Source organism: Platichthys flesus, chromosome 18 (genome assembly GCF_949316205.1).
Source record: "Platichthys flesus chromosome 18, fPlaFle2.1, whole genome shotgun sequence".
Classification (NCBI taxonomy): Eukaryota; Metazoa; Chordata; class Actinopteri; order Pleuronectiformes; family Pleuronectidae; genus Platichthys; species Platichthys flesus.
The window spans coordinates 2993170-3012414 of NC_084962.1; the positions used below are offsets into that span (position 1 = coordinate 2993170).

Here is a 19245-nt window from a genome sequence, read left to right on the forward strand (position 1 = left end):
CAGCTGTGTCACAGACCAATACACATTAATGTAGTTACATGTCCCATTACGTAGTTGTTGTAGACGGCATACTGATGTAAAGTGAGGCACATCAGGCACCCTGGCAGAACGCAGGTTAAGACCCCGACCATGTATCTGCAACATCCCTGGTCTGAGTTAATGGTTTGAGACAATTGTTGCATGATCCTGCCTCTACAATTACCCCCTCACAACTCAACTGTCAGCTATCGAATAAAGTCAAAACACAACTGTATAACAAAAGATTCCCCGCACAAAATGGCCAACACTGACAATATGATGATACGATTTAATCATTTCACTTATTTCAGGGTCATGGCAGAGTTTCCAAAAACGGACACACCAACTGGCCTGTGATAGCTATGGCCAAGGAGCTCGGGCCTGAAGAGAGGACAGGCGGAGCCGGAATCTTTTTCATCAAAGCAATAGCTATGTTTTCTTTTGTAGTGCAGTGAAGAGTGCAGCCTTAAGGACAACTAGTTGAGACCTCGTCATTTAAATGAAGCATCCAGAAGAGTTTTCCACTTATGCTCATGATTTCAGCTTCGGTGGTTTTGTGAGACTAATGTCATAAAACAAACGTCAGGGAAATACAGTGTACACCACAGAAACAAGTGCGGTGGGACATTATGGATAAGTCTTCTCTGTGAACAAACAAAAATACTACTGGTTCATTATTGTTACTTTGCACCGTTCTGTGCACTGCATCTGTTATACTGTTAGAATATATATGTTCTGCTGTTTACATGGACTCAGTCAGCAGGGCCATAGCCAGCAGAGATTTCAATTACTGCTCTATATGGAATTGTTCTTGTATAGTTCAGTCATCTATTGTGATTTGTGGATGGGACTCTGCAACAGGCCTGCTGCTCTATATATATATATATATATATATATATATATAGAGGCATATGTTTTGTTTTAAAGTCCTCCCTCTGTGTTGTTACCTTGCCGTGGTGGGGAGGCTTATGTACTTCTGTGACCCTGGAGGCTATACCGGCGGGGGTTATACCCCTGGCAGGTCTTACCAAGCCGGGCAGGTTTTAGGGTAGAGGTCCGACTAAAGGCAACACCTGGTCCTCCAGGTTGGGGGTTAGGCGTGGGGCATACAACCCCACCCCATAAAACAATACCTGTTACAGAAACGCAAACAAGAGTAAACCAAGATATCCCGCCCCGGAGTGAAGATGGACCTCCGTCAGAAGGATTTATGATGCAGGGTGGTGAAAGCCAGAAGCACCTGGAAGCCACTCTGCCGAAAACCATCCTCTCAACCGGTGTTACAACCACCATCGGTACATGGAACGTAAGGACCATGTTCGAAGCTGGAAAGACCGCACAAGTTGCCACCGAGATGAAGAAGTACAACCTTGCCATACTCGGACTTAGTGAATCAAGATGGACGGGTTCTGGACAGAAGAGGCTTGTCACAGGAGAGCTGCTGCTGTACTCAGGCCATGAGGAGGACAACACACACCACACCCAGGGAGTCGCTTTGATGCTATCCAAGGCTGCTCAGCGAGCACTCATGGGATGGGAGGCACATGGCTCGAGAGCAATAGCAGCTACATTCAAAACAAAGAAGGTGTGGGGATTGTGGAGTTTGTTGTTGTTCTCATCTTTCCCTGTAGTGTCCCCTCGGCGCGTGTGGGGGTCCGGGGCGTGGCCTGATTCCTGGCGACAACAGACGAGGCACACCGGACCCGAATCATCTCATTCACCTCCTCCATAAATGCCGGGCTCGATCATCACTCCAGCGCCGGATTATTCAGTATCCTCGGTAGCTATACGACGCGACCTTCTTAAACTCAGGCACCGTGTTGGAGGTATTCTAAAACCTTGTTCTTCAACTTCTACAGATCTCCGTGTGCCTAACCGCTGACGTCGCCTCCTCGCTTCCACCCTGGACTTCTTAACCAGCCGGCACCCTGCCACTACTGCCAGCTGTTATAACTGACAAAATAAACATTCCTCTTACGAACTCTCTCGTCCGTGTCTGTTGTGGGGCCACGATCTACTAAATCCTTAACAGAATAATCCGGCCACGACATGGACCCCGCAGACACGGAGAGATTCAGACTGGCATTGGCCTCCTACGAAGACCGGGTTGGACAACAGGAGAAGACACTACTCGAGACCATGGCGGCCATCACCACACTTACCTCCCAGGTATCGCTGATCGGCAGTCGGGTGGAGCAGATAGGGTCGCACCTCGCCTCGCATCCGTCTCCTCCAGCTCCGGGTCCAGCTCCAGCACCGTCATCAGCCGCTGCTTCGGGCTCGTTTCCCACTCAGCCCCGGGAGCCTGTTATCCCCACACCCGCCAGGTTTTCTGGTCAGTCTGGTGCCGGTAGAGAGTTTATTTTTCAGTGCGGACTCGTTTTTGAGCAACAGGCTTCAACATACTCCACAGATAGGTCGCAGATAGCTTTTGTGATGAGTTTGCTTTCAGACAGGGCCGCGGCTTGGGCTGTTGCACTTTCTCATAGTCATTCTCCGGTTTGCTCTTCATTTTCCTCGTTCTCCGACGAGTTTCTCAAAGTTTTTGACCATCCGCTACGCAGCAAGGAGGCCAGTAGCCGGCTCCTGTCTCTTCGCCAGGGAGCTAACTCCGTGGCTAAGCACTCGGTGGACTTCCGCATTTTAGCCATCGAGAGCGGGTGGGACGAGACAGCGTTACAGGGGGTGTTTCTCCGGGGATTACGAGACGACGTGAGAGACGAACTAGCTGCTCGTGACGAGACCACCTCACTGGACGAGCTAATCTCGCTAGCTATCCGCTTGGATTGTCGCCTCCACGAGAGACGCAGAGAGAGATCCGGGGGTGTCGGTCATGCACCTCCCGTGACTCGGACAATGGGTCCCTTCCAACGGGGATTTACGTTTTCTCCACCACCTCCATTCGGCCCGGACAGGATTCCTCCGCGGACCACCTCTTCTTCCTCTTCTTCTTCTCCAGGCACCGAGGAACCCATGCAGCTGGGGAGGACGAGACTACCTCCACGGGAGCGTCAACGTCGCCAGCTACAGGGTCTCTGCGCCCACTGCGGGCAGGAGGGACATCTTCGTGACAACTGCCCGGTTTTGTCAAAAGGGGGGGCTCACCAACCACTGGGGGAGCGTTGGTGAGTCAGTCTTCTGTGTGTTCGTCTCCTCCTCGCCTGCTGATCAAAGGTACTGTTTCCTGGAATCAAAACTCCCGTTCGCTATCCATCTTGGTGGATTCGGGGGCAGATGACAATTTTATCGACTCAAGTTTTGTTACGCAGGCTCAAGTTCCCTGTCAGCTCCTCTCTCACCCCAAGAGGGTCTTTGCTTTGGATGGCAGGCTTCTGGCGCAGGTTACTCACCGCACAAGGCCTATTTCCCTGTTGTTGTCCGGGAATCATCATGAGGCCATTTCTTTTTTTGTTATTTCTTCTCCAACTTCCCCTGTGGTGTTAGGTTTACCCTGGCTAAAGCTACATAACCCCCACATTGACTGGTCCTCGGTGTCCGTCCTAAATTGGAGTTTATTTTGTCATGCCCACTGTTTACGTTCCGCCGTTCCCTCCACTCGTTCTATGCCACAGGCTCCTCCCAAGCCCGTGGATGTGAGCTCCGTACCTGCCGTTTATCACCACCTCCGGGAGGTGTTCAGTAAGGACCATGCTCTGTCACTTCCCCCTCACAGACCTTATGACTGCGGGATTGAGCTTCTCCAGAACGTTCCGTATCCTTCCAGCAAGCTCTATAATTTATCCAAGCCAGAACGTATCGCCATGGAGACATACATCACCGAATCGGTGGCCTCGGGTCTCATTCGGCCATCGTCATCTCCTTTAGGGGCGGGGTTTTTTTTTGTGGAGAAGAAGGACAAGTCTCTGCGGCCTTGTATTGATTTTCGGGGACTCAACGACATTACGGTTAAAAATAAATACCCTCTCCCTCTCATTGACTCTGCTTTTGGGTCCCTTCATGAGGCCACTATTTTTACTAAGTTGGACCTCAGGAACGCCTACCACTTAGTTAGGATCCGAGAGGGGGATGAGTGGAAGACGGGGTTTAACACCCCCCTGGGGCATTTTGAATATTTGGTGATGCCTTTTGGCCTCACCAATGCCCCCGCTATTTTTCAATGCTTGATTAATGACGTGTTAAGAGACATGCTTAACTGTTTTGTTTTTGTTTATTTGGATGATATTTTGATTTTCTCCCGTAACCACCAGGAGCACGTGCAACATGTCCAGCTAGTGCTCAGAAGACTCCTGGAAAACAGGTTATATGTAAAAGCAGAGAAATGTGATTTTCATGTATGTTCTATTAGTTTTTTGGGTGTCATTGTGGAGAAAGGGCAACTCAGGACCGACCCTGCCAAGGTTAAGGCAGTGGCCGAATGGCCCACTCCTACATCAAGGAAGCAACTTCAGAGGTTCCTCGGGTTTGCCAATTTCTACCGCAGATTTATCCAGGACTATAGTATAGTTGCTACACCTCTGACGCAGCTGACGTCGGTTAAAATTCCTTTTGTGTGGTCACCTGCAGCGGAGGGGGCGTTTGCTAGACTTAAATTGTTGTTTTCATCTGCTCCTGTACTCATTCACCCTGACCCTGCCTTACAGTTTGTGGTGGAGGTGGATGCCTCGGACTCCGGGGTGGGGGCCGTGCTGTCGCAGCGCTCCACCATCGACCAGAAGGAGCACCCATGTGCCTTTTTCTCCCGCCAGCTCTCACCGGCGGAGAGAAACTATGACGTCGGGAACCGGGAGTTGCTGGCGGTGGTTCTGGCTCTGCAGGAGTGGAGGCACTGGCTTGAGGGATCCACGCATCCGTTCATTGTGTGGACCGATCATAAAAACCTGTCTTATCTCCGCTCTGCTCGTAGACTCAACTCCCGCCAGGCCCGGTGGGCACTCTTCCTGGGGCGCTTCCACTTTACACTCACCTACCGGCCCGGGTCCAAGAACATCAAGCCAGATGCGCTGTCACGTCAGTTTGCGCTCCCTATGGAGGACACGGCTGGAGACACCATCCTGCCAGCTGCCTGCGTGGTGGGAGCGGCCAGGTGGGAGATCGAGGGTGTGGTCCAGGGGGCCCAGAGGGACCAGCCGGTTCCACCAGGCTGCCCTCCGGACAGATTGTTTGTTCCTGAGGGAGTGAGATCCCCGGTTCTGCAATGGGGACACGCCTCCCGGATCGCCTGCCATCCGGGTTTTCGGCGAACTCTGGCCCTTCTCCAACAGCGTTTCTGGTGGCCCTCCATGGCGGCCGATACCAGGGGGTTCGTCGCTGCCTGTTCTGTCTGCGCCCGAGGTAAGGCATCACATCAAGCCCCCGCTGGTTTACTGCATCCTCTGCCCATCCCTCACCGCCCGTGGTCACATGTGGCGGTTGACTTCATAACTGGCTTACCCCCATCGGAAGGCAACACAGTGATTCTGACCGTCGTTGACAGATTCTCCAAAGCAGCTCACTTCATCCCGGTACCTAAGTTACCTTCCGCCTTGGAGACCGCTAACCTTCTCATCACACACGTCTTCCGTTTGCATGGCATCCCGGTAGACATTGTCTCGGACAGGGGTCCTCAGTTCACCGCTAGGACGTGGAAGGCGTTCTGCCAGGCGTTGGGGGCGTCGGCCAGCCTATCTTCCGGATACCATCCTCAGTCCAACGGCCAGACAGAACGGGCGAACCAGGATCTGGGGTCAGCACTGCGCTGTGTTTCAGCCCGACATCCGGTTTCCTGGGCCACACACCTCCCCTGGATCGAATACGCTCACAACTCCCTGGTCTGCTCCGCCACAGGTATGTCGCCGTTCATGGTTGCTAATGGGTTCCAACCTCCTCTGTTCCCATCTCAGGAAGCTGACGTGGCAGTGCCATCCGTGGGGGAGTATCTGCGGCGTGCTCGTCGGGTCTGGCTCGAGGCCCGGGCAGCCCTGGTCCGTACTGCATCCCGCAATCAGCGAGTGGCTGACCGGCATCGCACCCCTGCTCCTGACTATCAGCCGGGACAGATGGTCTGGCTATCATCCCGGGATCTGCCTCTCCAAACCGAATCACGTAAATTGACACCTAGATACATTGGGCCATTTGAGGTCGATCGGATAATAAATCCGTGTGCGGTGAGACTCAAACTCCCCCTGTCTTTGAAAGTTCATCCCACGTTCCACGTCTCTCATCTCAAGCCAGTGTCCACAAGTCCATTAAGCCCTCCTGCGGAGCCTCCCCCACCCACCCTTATCATAGATGACCACCCGGCATATACGGTTAATAAGGTATTGGATGTACGCCGGCGTGGTCGAGGTTACCAATACCTCGTGGACTGGGAGGGATATGGCCCAGAGGAGAGACAATGGGTTTCTCGTTCCCTGATTTTGGACGGTACCATCCTCGATGACTTTTATGCTTGTTTCCCGGACAAGCCGGGTCGGCCGCCAGGCGGCGTCCCTTGAGGGGGGGGTACTGTGGGGATTGTGGAGTTTGTTGTTGTTCTCATCTTTCCCTGTAGTGTCCCCTCGGCGCGTGTGGGGGTCCGGGGCGTGGCCTGATTCCTGGCGACAACAGACGAGGCACACCGGACCCGAATCATCTCATTCACCTCCTCCATAAATGCCGGGCTCGATCATCACTCCAGCGCCGGATTATTCAGTATCCTCGGTAGCTATACGACGCGACCTTCTTAAACTCAGGCACCGTGTTGGAGGTATTCTAAAACCTTGTTCTTCAACTTCTACAGATCTCCGTGTGCCTAACCGCTGACGTCGCCTCCTCGCTTCCACCCTGGACTTCTTAACCAGCCGGCACCCTGCCACTACTGCCAGCTGTTATAACTGACAAAATAAACATTCCTCTTAAGAACTCTCTCGTCCGTGTCTGTTGTGGGGCCACGATCTACTAAATCCTTAACAGAAGGAAAGAATAAACATGAACATCATTCAGTGCTATGCCCCAACCAACGATAGTGACGAAGAGAGCAAGGACGAATTCTATAGCAGAATACAGACCATCATCCAGAGATACTCAGAAAGAGACATTACCATCTTAATGGGAGACATTAATGCAAAAATAGGAAGTAACAACAGAGGCTAGGAGAGGATAATGGGGCAGCATGCTCTAGGCGAGATGAACGAAAATGGAGAGAGATTCGCAGAACTATGTGCAAATAACAACCTTGTCATAGGAGAAAGTGTCTTCCCCCACAGGCGAGTACAAAAAGCCACATGGGTATCACCGGACCTCTCCACTGAGAACCAAATAGACCATGTATGTGTCACAAAAAAGTTTAGGAGGTCCCTCTTAGATGTACGAGTCAGAAGAGGAGCTGACATAGCATCAGACCACCATCTTCTCGTTGCCAAAGTCCAATTAAAGTTGAGGAGAAACTGGACAGGTGAGAAGAACCAAGCAAGAAATTTAATACAGCACTTTTAAGAGATCCAGCAGCAGCAGAAACATTCAAGATCAAACTAAAGAACAAGTTTCATGCCCTGCAAGAGCTAGATGAAGAAGGTGAGGAAAGAAACATAGATGGGATGTGGAAGGTAGTAAAGGAAGCCGTAATTACAACCTGCAATGTAGCACTGGGACCACAGAAAGATAACCACAAGGCTTGGATATCAGCAGAGTCAATTAAGAAGGTGAAGGAGAGGAAAGAAAAGAAGGCAGCTCTAAACAGCAGTCGTACAAGAGCAGAGAAAGTAAAGGCACAAACAGAGTACAGGGAAGCAAATAAGAACGTGAAAAAAAGCTTGAAGACCGACAAGAGGAACTATATAGAGGCCCTTGCATTAGAAGCAGAAGAAGCAGCCAGACATGGGAAAGGTCTTCTACAGGATCTTGGATGTGGATGAAGGATGTGATTGACCCCCAGCTTAGAGACCAGCAGGCTGGCTTCCGCAAAGACAGATCGTGTACAGACCAGATTGCTACACTGCGCATCATCCTGGAACAGTCACTCGAGTGGAATTCACAGCTATTCATCAACTTCATCGACTACGAGAAGGCCTTTGACAGTGTGGACAGGGAGACCCTCTGGAATTAACTAACATCATCAGAAACACCTATGAGGGAATGACCTGCAGAGTGATCCACGAGGGACAACCTACCGATGCCGTCAGTGTACAAACTGGAGTGAGACAGGGGTGCCTACTATCGCCATTCCTGTTCCTGCTGGCAATGGATTGGGTAACGAAGCAATCCACAGCAGGAAGAAAAAACGGCATACAGTGGACAATGTGGGCGCAGCTCGATGACCTGGACTTTGCAGATGACTTGGCCCTTCTCTTTCATACCCAGCAGCAGATGCAGGAAAAGACCAGCACCATCGCAACCAACTCCGCTCGCCTCGGTCTCAACATCCACAGAGGGAAGAGCAAAGTCATGATAGTCAACCCTGCCAACACTGCACCCATCATGCCGGAAGGCGAAGCTCTGGAGGAGATTGAGGAGTTCACCTACCTTGGCAGCATTGTCAACAAGCAGGGTGGAACAGATGCAGATGTGAGAGTCAGGATTGGCAAGGCCAGAGTTGCGTACCTCCAACTAAAAAACATCTGGAGCGCAAAAGACCTGGCCATCACAACAAAGATCAAGATCTTTAACAGCAATGTGAAGTCAGTCCTACTCTACGGTGCTGAGACATGGAGGACTACGGTGAATACAACAAATAAAATCCAGTCATTCATCAATACCTGTCTGCGACGAATCCTCCAGATCCACTGGCCTAACACCATCAGCAACAAAGAACTGTGGGAACGTAACAGCCAAAAGCCAGCGTACAAAGAGATCCTCCAACGAAGTTGGAGATGGATAGGCCATACTCTCCGTAAACCAGCCACAAACACCACAAGACAGTCCCTCAAGTGGAATCCCCAAGGGAAAAGAAAGAGAGGTCGGCCGCGAAACACCTGCAAGGAGACTTGGATGCAGACGCCAAGAAAATGGGCTACACCTGGGGACAGCTTGACATGTTGGCCCAGGACCGGGATGCATGGAGAACTCTTGTTTGCGGCCTAAGCCCCAGAAGGGGTAGTAGGCGATGATGATGATATGTTTTGTTTTAAAGTTCTGCAGTAAAATAAGTAATGGACTCCACAGGTCTAACAAGCTTATTATAGATTATTGTATTATTTTTACTTTTATTTTAATTGTATTGTTTAAGCTTTGTTAAATACTTAAAGACTTTTCCTTCCTTAACTTTAAAAACTCAGTTAAGTTTAAGGTCATTAATCTGGTTCCTTTAATACAATAGCCTGGGCCCTGTTATTATATTGGACTAGAATAATGATTGAAGGAGAGCGTGCCCTAGGGGATAGAGCGGGTGCTCTGCAGCCAGAAGGTTGCCGGTTCGAATCCCACTCTCTCCCATCTCCATGCCTAAGTGTCCATGGCAAGATACTGAACCCCTACATGGCCCCTCATAAATGCTGAGTGTTCAAAAAATGTAAGTCGCTTTGGATAAAAGCATCAGCTAAATGACAAGTAATGTAATGTAAAAAAAAATTGATTAAAAATACAACAACTGAGAATCTCCAATGTTAATGTTAGAACATGCAAATGCTTTTATTATGTCAGATGTGTGAGGGAATTCATGGAGTGTTACAACAATCCTTGACTTTTTGAATGTAAACTAAATTCTGTACGTTGTTGCGAAAGTCTGTGTTTATGACAGCTCAGAATCTGACGACACATTAAATAATCCTATCTATTCATTTTAGAGATAAAAATGCATCAGAAAAGATCAAATGTCCTATTTGAAAAATGTCAGTAACTGTTGGGAGTCTGCAGTAGTGTTGCTAGCACTGATTTGGATGTGTAATGCCGACCAGATTGTATGTGGAAAAAGAAAGCTCATGAACATCTGTTACATTTTAAGTTTAAGGATGACAATTACCACTAAAATATACTATATAGAGTATTCTTCATCTGTCAATTCTTAGTGGCAGGTACTTGAGGATTCACCATGTAAGAATTACAAAGAGTTTCTGTGTGTATCCCCTTTTGTGTGTGTGTGTGTGTGTGTGTGTGTGTGTGTTTGTATGTGTGTGTGGAATAAGTCATGACAGCTCAGGCTCTGACCTCAAAGTTCAGCATGTTTTTTTTCAACTTTCTGTTAAAGCCTCAGCTTGTATAAATCTCTCACTAGAGTTGAAACCTTCTACAATTCGCCCCAGTTCACATTGCTCACTTCAGATTCACATATATTACGTTATTACAGGCTTCCTCCTGCCAACTCTTTTATTTATATCAAGTTCAATCAGAACACGTTTTTATTCATTTATCACATGAATTATAATGAAATATGAATGACGCCCGCGACCCAGTGGTTCGGTAATAGAAATGCATCATCCATCCAAGCTTCATTAAAATCACTTTAGAGACGTGACCGTTACTTGATTTGAAAGTTGAACATTTAATTAACTTTCAGTTGTTGTACCCTCATCAGGCCAATCATTTGTAGGATAGTATGTGTGAGTACGTTTGTGTGTATGGCTGTGTGTGTTTGTAAGCCCCAGAATATAAATGTGGCTTCATCAATTCAAGAAAATCTGACAAACGTATCATGTTGAAGTTACATGGACACTATTTTCAGAAGAGAATCTATATAACAAGTCTAAACAATTTACCTGAGTGACTGACCAACACAAATTTACACTTTATTTGTGAGCTGCAGCAAAAAGGTTCATTAAGATGCATCACAGCAGTATTGATCACCGCACGGCCCTCACTTCTCAAGCTTTCATTTAGCACCTCGCCTGCAACTAAATAATGATATGGTAATGGAGCCCGTGCTCATAATTCCTACCACACTCAGAACAGCTGCCCTATTCAAATTCATCCTAGAGGGCAGTGCAGGCTGCAAACATGTGGCAGGACCGGTGAATAAGTGTTTGGGGCTGGTGTAGGACAATGAATCCAGGTGAAGAGTAGCCATGCAGTGAGGCAAGTGAGAGAAAGCAAAGGGGCCTCCGAGGAAGCTGGCAGGCAGACTGCAGATGCTCGGTCGAGGCAATTTCTGTTGAATTAAGAGCAAAGTCAACGCTGCAGATGGACTGAAATCCCAGTCAGTGATTTATACCCATTAGTTTGGGTGACCACTCAAAGCGCTTTACAGTGCACTTTATTGCTATTAACCCAATCACCCACACATTTGTCTATTTATGTATTGCACTTTTTCTACGAGGGTCAATTCACGGTTCAATATCTTGCCCAAGGACACTTTGGCGTGCAGATGGAGAAGACTGGGATTAAACTGTTCACTTCAGGTTAGAGGATGGCCGCTCTACCCCTCAGCCACAGGTACAACTTCAGGTCATCATATCATCTTAATGGTAAGAAGTGGAGTGCTGGCACCCAGAGCTTCTTAGCTTTTTGTGTTTCAGAATACAAGTGGATTGACTGTGTCCTGCTGACGTGGAACAACATATGAAGACCAATCTACAGTACAATGGGAATTATAGTATCCAGGATATTTAAATCCTGAATACTTACAATCAGGATTTCTTGTCCCCCTATGCATCACCATTATTTGTTTTAATCACAAGTCAGTTAGCTATAAGGAAATATATTATAACTATTACTTTATTACAAAGCATCTACACCCACTGTAAGACCCCAATGATGTTTCCGTTATTCTATATGAAAAATGCTGCAAAGAGATAAATCTGAGTGAAGCCGCAACATCCAAACCGGATGTGGCTGATCTGTGTGTGTGTGTGTTAAGAGCATATTGGATAAAGCAGAGGAGGTGAGATCTGGCAGCATTGATACGATTCAGAGGGGAAAGGACAATGACAGCCACCGGAGCAGTTCAGGGATTCTGGGTGTCGCCGATGTGCACGCTCGGAAGTTGTTGTTGTGACAGCAAAGATCAGGAAGTGTTGTGATATCTCATCTTGGCAATCAGAGTGAACTCTTGAGCCGCACATCACTGAGCTGATGTAGTGTTCAATCCACGGAGAATCCATGAAACATTTCATTAAAAACCCGCCGTGTGGTTGCAGCTCGTCAGTGAAGCTCACTGCAGCTACACGGGGTTCGACAAAACACAATCTGTCCTAATTACGAGTTTCCTAAGAGTACATATACTGTTCATGCAGGCTTGAAGCTGATGGCATATGCCTGCATGGGAAATGAGTCTGACTGTTGTGAAAAACAATATTGGATTTGTTTTTACATTTAGGATCTGGAAAAATATTGAATATCCATTATTGAAATCAATAAAAACAAAAGGTCAATATATACAACCCATCTATAAGTGGCCTACAGATTAATAAATGTGAAGCAGTATTTTATTAAAGTTCAAGTGGACATACTTTAATTATTGACACTGTTTTTTAGCATAATATTTAAAATACAGGGTTTTTTGGAGTAAAGTTTTGATGTATAGTACATTTAATATTTTAAAGAATATTGCCGCCATGCCTTTGTATGCCAGTATGTTGTTAACATTACAGTTTGTAGCTGTTTCCATCCTGTATTGTTGGACTTATTGTCTCACTAGTGTGGCATTCAAACGGGGTTGTGTTCGCCATGTCTTGAGCCAATTGGTCCTCTGATAGCCTCCTCGGAGCAAGTTCATGTAGGCATGGGCACACCGGAAAACTGCATATCCCAAAGGCATGCGCAGGGTGATCCTGCAGGTTTGGCATTTTCTGGTAGCATCGCCACTTCCACTAGTAGACATCTGGACTTCAAAAACTGGAGAGATGAAAGCGATTCAAGTCAAATTTGATTGTCTTGGCTTGCAGTCACTTGGCTGACACCACAGAAGCAGTATGGAGGCATGTTATGTTATGTTTCTGTTGTTGTATTACGTCTTAAGAAGTGGTCGCCCTTTATTTCAATTGTACTTGATTCTGCTGCAACACTGTTTACCCCTGAGTGGACACATCACCCACCCCTCCATCAGCATAGTGGGGATTAGATAATGAAGGAACTTTAATCTTTCTGTGAACTATCCCTTTAATATGTTGCAATCTTACTTTTCTAGAGATTTTCCAAGAATAAAATATGAGTAATCCTTACAGTTTCATCTTTGCCCTCTGTCATTAGATCTTTGCAACATCTAATCCATAGACTAGCATTTACACAAATGTAAATTTTGCTGTTGACTACCTACTGTGTTCTCAGCTAAAGATCAAACACACTCTGTTCACAACTTCCCATAATGTAATAACAAGCTCAGTGTTTTCATTGGACAGCAGCATAGGCCTCGGACTCCTGTGTGTACGGACATCTACCAACTCCTGATTCATCATGGTGAGATTGATCATGCCTCATTAACGTATAGTAACACTTACCTCTGCGAGAACAACTCTGTGGTTACAATGATTTCTAAAAAGGTTTGAGTGTGGAGCTAACAAAAGACTGGATGGATTTATTACATGTGAGGACCAGCTTGGAATTCACCCAAGGTACGGTTGAAAAGATAGTAGGGGATACAAGGAAATTGGAAATAAGATAAACTAAGCTGGAAATGTATGGGATGTTTACCAATGTGCGACCACACTGAAAATCAGTGCAGGAGGACATACCTTTTCATTGATGGGATTACAGACGAGAGAAGAGGGAGCTGAAGTGAATAAGAGAAAGAAGTTGGACAAATGCTCTCAAACAATCTGGGACTGGATGGCACAAAGATGGATACTGAGTGCACCCCGGGGAGCTGGCCGGTACCAGGAATCTATTGTAAAACTGTTGTAAAACTTTTACACTTTAAAGACAGACAGAGTGTCCTTTCTTCTGCCAAGATATTAAAGGGCAGAAAAATCTATACAAATGAAGATTTCTTGGAAGCTGTGCAGCTGATGAGAAAAGAGCTGCTGCCTGTGGAGGAGGTTATGTAGTCAATTCAGCGTAAACTGGGCATCTTGCTCAATCATCTATTTATATATAGAGTATTTTATCATATTTTTGACTTTTTTATTGTTTCATGAATCCAAATATGAAAAAATGCAGTTTGCCATTAAGTTTACAAAGGAAGGATTCATTAGATCACTAAAAATGTGCAAGTCGAAGGATTTACTACAACTCGACTTGGTAGTGGAGTTGCATTGAATCCTCAGGAGCACATTTCAGTTATGCTACAGAAAGATTTATAAATAAGTTAGTGTGTTAATGATTAACAATTGTATGATGTTTGTCATAAAAAAATTATGTTAACACAGATTTGAACATATTTAAGAACTAATTTATTTGGATTTTTCCACTAAGGCGATATTAAGTTTGAAATAACTTCAGTCTTCTACACCTACGCCTGGTTTCCACCGGTTTTAAGCCGCTAATATGCAGTTTGAAAAAGCTGCCACATTTTATCCTGAAAACCAGGCATAGGATTTTGGTCTGAATGAGCAGAAATGGAAGTGTTTTGAAATTATGATGCAGTCCCTCACGCTAATTTCCTGGTCAATACCTGTGGTTAAAGCAGGCTTACTGTCAGCTATAGTTCCACCTTGTTGTGGGCGAAAGAAAATAAATGTTCTTGTTCATCTACACAGCAACTGCAGAGTAAACAATCTGCTTCCTGTTTACATTGGTACACTCATAGCCAATATACCATAATGGTCATGTGATAGGTGTTTTCAGGTGTGTTGGTGGACCGAAACTGTTTCTGATAAAGAGCGACAATGCTCATCTGGATGGAGATGCTTTCTGTTTGATAAAGGTTGTTTTTAGATATACATTTTCATTTGAAGCTGAGAAATGATGATAAAAAGTTGAATTCAAAAGGATGTCCACATTAAAGACAAGTAGAGGTTTTTTGAGAAGTCACGCAATTGCAAGAAGTATGTGGAACATGCAGCTCAGTTCCTCACCAGGTCATAATCTTGATCAACAGTGAAGAGAAACAAAAATCGTGCATGCAGTTAGATGATGTCATCTTAACATTCAAAATTATTCACAGTCTAATGAGAGATGAAGCATGTTATTTCACATTTGATGAGCTAAACCACGACACATTTGAATTGATGTTGCATCATTCTAGAATTGTATTGAATTGGCTGCTAAGACTTTATATAAACCAATATATCATTGTTACATGTGATGGATACTCAGTGGAGGGAGCAGTGGAACGAGTCATCAAATAAGGTCTTTACCAAATAATGCAAAAACAGGTTTTACGGGCACCAGTTAAACATCTAGTATCTTCCCTGTGCTGAGTAAGATATCCAGGATCTAAGATTTTTTATTAACTTTGATCAAAGACTTTTGTGCTGATTTGGCGGAATGACCTAATTGTCAAGTAACGCAACAATATCCACTTCATAATCCCAGCTCGTTATTTAGAGTTATTCAGAAACATGATTTGTTCCTCAACATTTGTGTGTGCCTCATGTTTAAGTTTGACCGCACCCTGGACTGGTGGTTTATCACAAAGCCAACATACAGAGACAAACAACAATTTGGACTCAAGTTCACATCTACAGTCAATTTAGCAATGAGCCTTATAGTCTTTGGACTGTGGGAGGAAGCCCGAGTACCCTGACGAAACCCACACCGACACATCCACGCAGAAAGGCCCAATTGTACCATATTTGAAACATGGAATTATTTGGAACACACTAATCACCACACAACTGTGCTGCTCTTAAAACCACCAGCCATATCATAAGTCAATGAACTTGATGAAAATTGTGAACATGGAGTCTTCACTACTTTTACAAATGCAGCCTTTACATAGTGAGATAATTTTACATAAATCTATATTATAATCATTTTAGCAATCGCCTGCTAATGAATATGTCTGCAGTAAACAAGCTAGATAAAGACCAAATGAAAAAAGTTAATGTATATTTAAATCTCATACACTGAGGTAGTCGGAAAAAAGGAACTTCCAATGTGAAAGTATGCAGTATCTCATGCCAGAGTAATTACAGCCAAAGTGGGCTCTCTTCCCTGCAAGTGCATTCCATTAGCTCCCCAATAAATGATTTATAAATATGCAGCCCACTCGGCCCTGTGATTACAGTATGATGAAGAAAAAAGAAAAAGTGGAGATAGAGGAGCACACCTCTCAGGCTTTTTCCTCCCCGTGTTTTCTTTCTCTTTTTTATGCCAAATGGAGTAAGATGGACATGTTTAGCTCTCTGCCCTGACAGGTGGGATACAGGGCTGATCTCAGGCCTGTAAATGTACAAGAGAAAGATGTACTGCAGGGATTGCTGTGATGATGGAGTTTTGGCGGTAGAGCATACAGATCAGCCGTCCCTTGGACAATACTCCCAGCTCTTGAGCATAAAAGTTTTTTTTCACGCTCCTCTTCAATAAAACCTAGTAAAAATAGCTGGGGTTTTTTTAGACGCTAACATTCCTGCTAGGGGAATAATGCATTTCCTCTATCTATTATTCTGGTGTATCTAAATGGACATAAATGACTTTCAACAAAGCACATTGTTGCTTTCAACTTTAAATCATCCATTCACGAACCTGCATAATGCATGGCTCCACATTTAATGCAGCACCTTTCTCAATGATGGAATAATTTGGAACAACTGAGTGCTTTATTGTAAATGTATCTGCCTAGTACTCAGCTATCCACTGAACACAATGACTGAGTATTTCATGTAATCACACCACCTTGTACATGATATAGGGATGAAATCATTCCGATAGAGTATTTGGAAAAACATTGTTTCGGGGGGGGGGGGGGGGGTAAAGGGTTGCTATTGTTTTTGGTGAATATGACAAATGTTATGACAGTGTGACGATACAGGTATGTATTGTATGTTGGTATATGTTGTCACATGTATTATCTGCTGTGACATACTGCAGTTTATTTAAAAGCTGTTTCAAATGATCTGAATTTGGAGTAATCTGCATAACAGGTACATTTTGCATTAAAGCTATTGCATGGGCAGATCAAACTACCTTCACTGAGAACATTAAAGCTTGCAAGGTCTTATTTTCAACCTGTAGCTGGGTAAAACAATTCAGTTTTACACCCCTCTACTGGCACAGCTCAGATCTATAAATAGAAGTGCCAGAAACAGAGTCATTATTGCCATGTATGGTGGAATGGAGTGAACACTGCAGCCTCAAGATGCCCCAAGCTGCTGTGGGACAGTTAAGCTACAAAACAAACAGTGCAGCATAGTGGGCTGCAGTATGAAATGCAGGTGATGTGACACCAAAAAGGACTTTACCAGCCACCTTGACAGATCATGCTTGTCCCAGTCATAAAATAAATGGCTATAAAAACCGAGACCAGAAACAAAGGGATTCTTTATGTCATAAAACAATAAAACAAGTAAGGATAAAGAGCAGAATCAAGCAGAAAAGTAGAACAACAGTAAATGTCTCATGAAGAAATCATCATCATGTTCTCTTGTGGCAAAATGTTGACGCTGTATCACATTGACACCCTTTGATTTAATGTCTCACACCAAATTACCAGTCTTCCAATATTACGTCAGCTTGTTGACATGAATGTTGAGTGTACTAATTTTAAGTCGCTTTGGACAAATGTAATCTAATCATATAGTGACACAACATGTAGCTGTTTTATTGGTCAAGTCACTTCAATTGGTTTGGATGATTAAGATCAGGGGTGTCCAAACTTTTTATCCCTAGGGCCACATACAGAAAAAAATTCTAAGGTCTGGGCCACTCACGCCGCCACGTCCCCCTGCCCTGGAGCAGACCGTTGACAGTGCGCCTCAATCGCGTCGCTCAGGGCGGGGGGCCTGGCGGTGTTCTGAGGGACAGCTGGCAGGTCAGGGGTGAGTTGGGCGCCACCTAGTGTCTTATCTGAGAAGTACAATATAGTGGGCCATAGTCCATTACATTACAATTCATCTAGCTGACGCTTTAATCCAAAGCGATTTACAATCAATGCATTCAAGGGTACCCTAGGGTACAAACCCCGAACAACAAGAATCAAGAAAGTAAAATTTCTTCAAAAATAGAGCAAAACTACAACCTGCAATAAGTAAGTGCCATTTAAGTGCTACTAAAATGTTAGTTTAAAAAAAATATAAATTTATTTTGAGGCGGGCCAATTTAAAATGGATGGCAGGCCGCAGATGCCCTGCGGGCCATAGTTTGGACATGGACACCCCTGATTTAGATAATAAGTCTACAGTAAGTTGAAGATTTAAGAGACCTGCTTATTAACGCTTGCCCAAAGGTGCCTTCCCTGCACAAATGCAAGAATCACAGCCGGGGTCATGTGATTGCGGATTACCTCAGACACGTGCACAGCTATTGATGGTAAATGTGATTTCACAGCAGATGCCGGGAAAACCCTTTCACAGAAGAAGACATGAAGCTGGTCTTTATCCACTATCAAATGAGCATGAAACCTTCTATTGTTCGAACAAAGCTCCTGGATCAGTTTTTCGAAATGTCCTGTAATTTTTCCCAACATGAACAATGGAATGCTCCTCTTCACTGACAAATCGAGCTGTAAAGCTTCTGAGCGATTCACGGTGCTGGAAATCCACTTATCTTTGTTAAGATTTTTTTTCAGTGAGACTCACTACTAATTGGACAAGTGGTTTCAGGCGCTTCACACTCGCAGATGCAATTGTCATGCAACCTCCCAGATACCTCGGACAAAAGGATGTATGCTGCACGGCTGGTGTTTTCCACATATCTGCAGATAGTCCGTCTGAAAGGCCCCCTATGGGTCAGTTAACTGCCCTGCAGCTTTTCACAGAAGTTGTCAAACAAAGTAAGAGATGGTAAACCAATGCTAACAAATTAGTTATTAGGTATCCAACACTATGTGCTGGTTAGTTTTCTCCACAGCGACTTTTTTGCGCACTGATTGTTTTCATTGCTGACATCCCTCGTCTGTGTGGCTGTCCATTGTGAGGCTATATTGTGTGGTGTGATGTGGACGTGAAGCACCTGCTCCCTGCCAGAGGAGGACTCTGATGTGCAGGGTCCCTGGGCCTGAAAACTCAGCAACCTGAAAAAAACACACAGTGAGCAACTTTCATTGAACGAATGGGGTGTTTTTCAAACACAGCAGCTGGTTGTTTTAGAAACATCAATACTTTGGATCGACATTAGCAGTGCTTTAAAAAATAAATAATTTCCTTTGTGCGAATGACACCCCAGGGGTGCAGAAGGAGCGCACTCAGAGGGAAATACATAATAATAATATGTTGGGCCACAGTCCAGAGGCTGAACACCAGACACTGGAGCCGACGGTGAGGACAAAGGGTCGTAAAACTTTTGGAGGGAAAACATTCTCCAGCAGGCCTGAGAATCTCCCCCTGGTGGTTGGGAAATGTCCTG

General features: G+C 45.4%; 1 pseudogene; it reads left to right on the forward strand.

Moving 5' to 3' along the window:
* The first annotated feature begins 1231 nt into the window (after positions 1 to 1231).
* Positions 1232 to 9041, forward strand: LOC133973888 (uncharacterized; annotated as a pseudogene).
* Positions 9042 to 19245: the final 10204 nt, after the last annotated feature.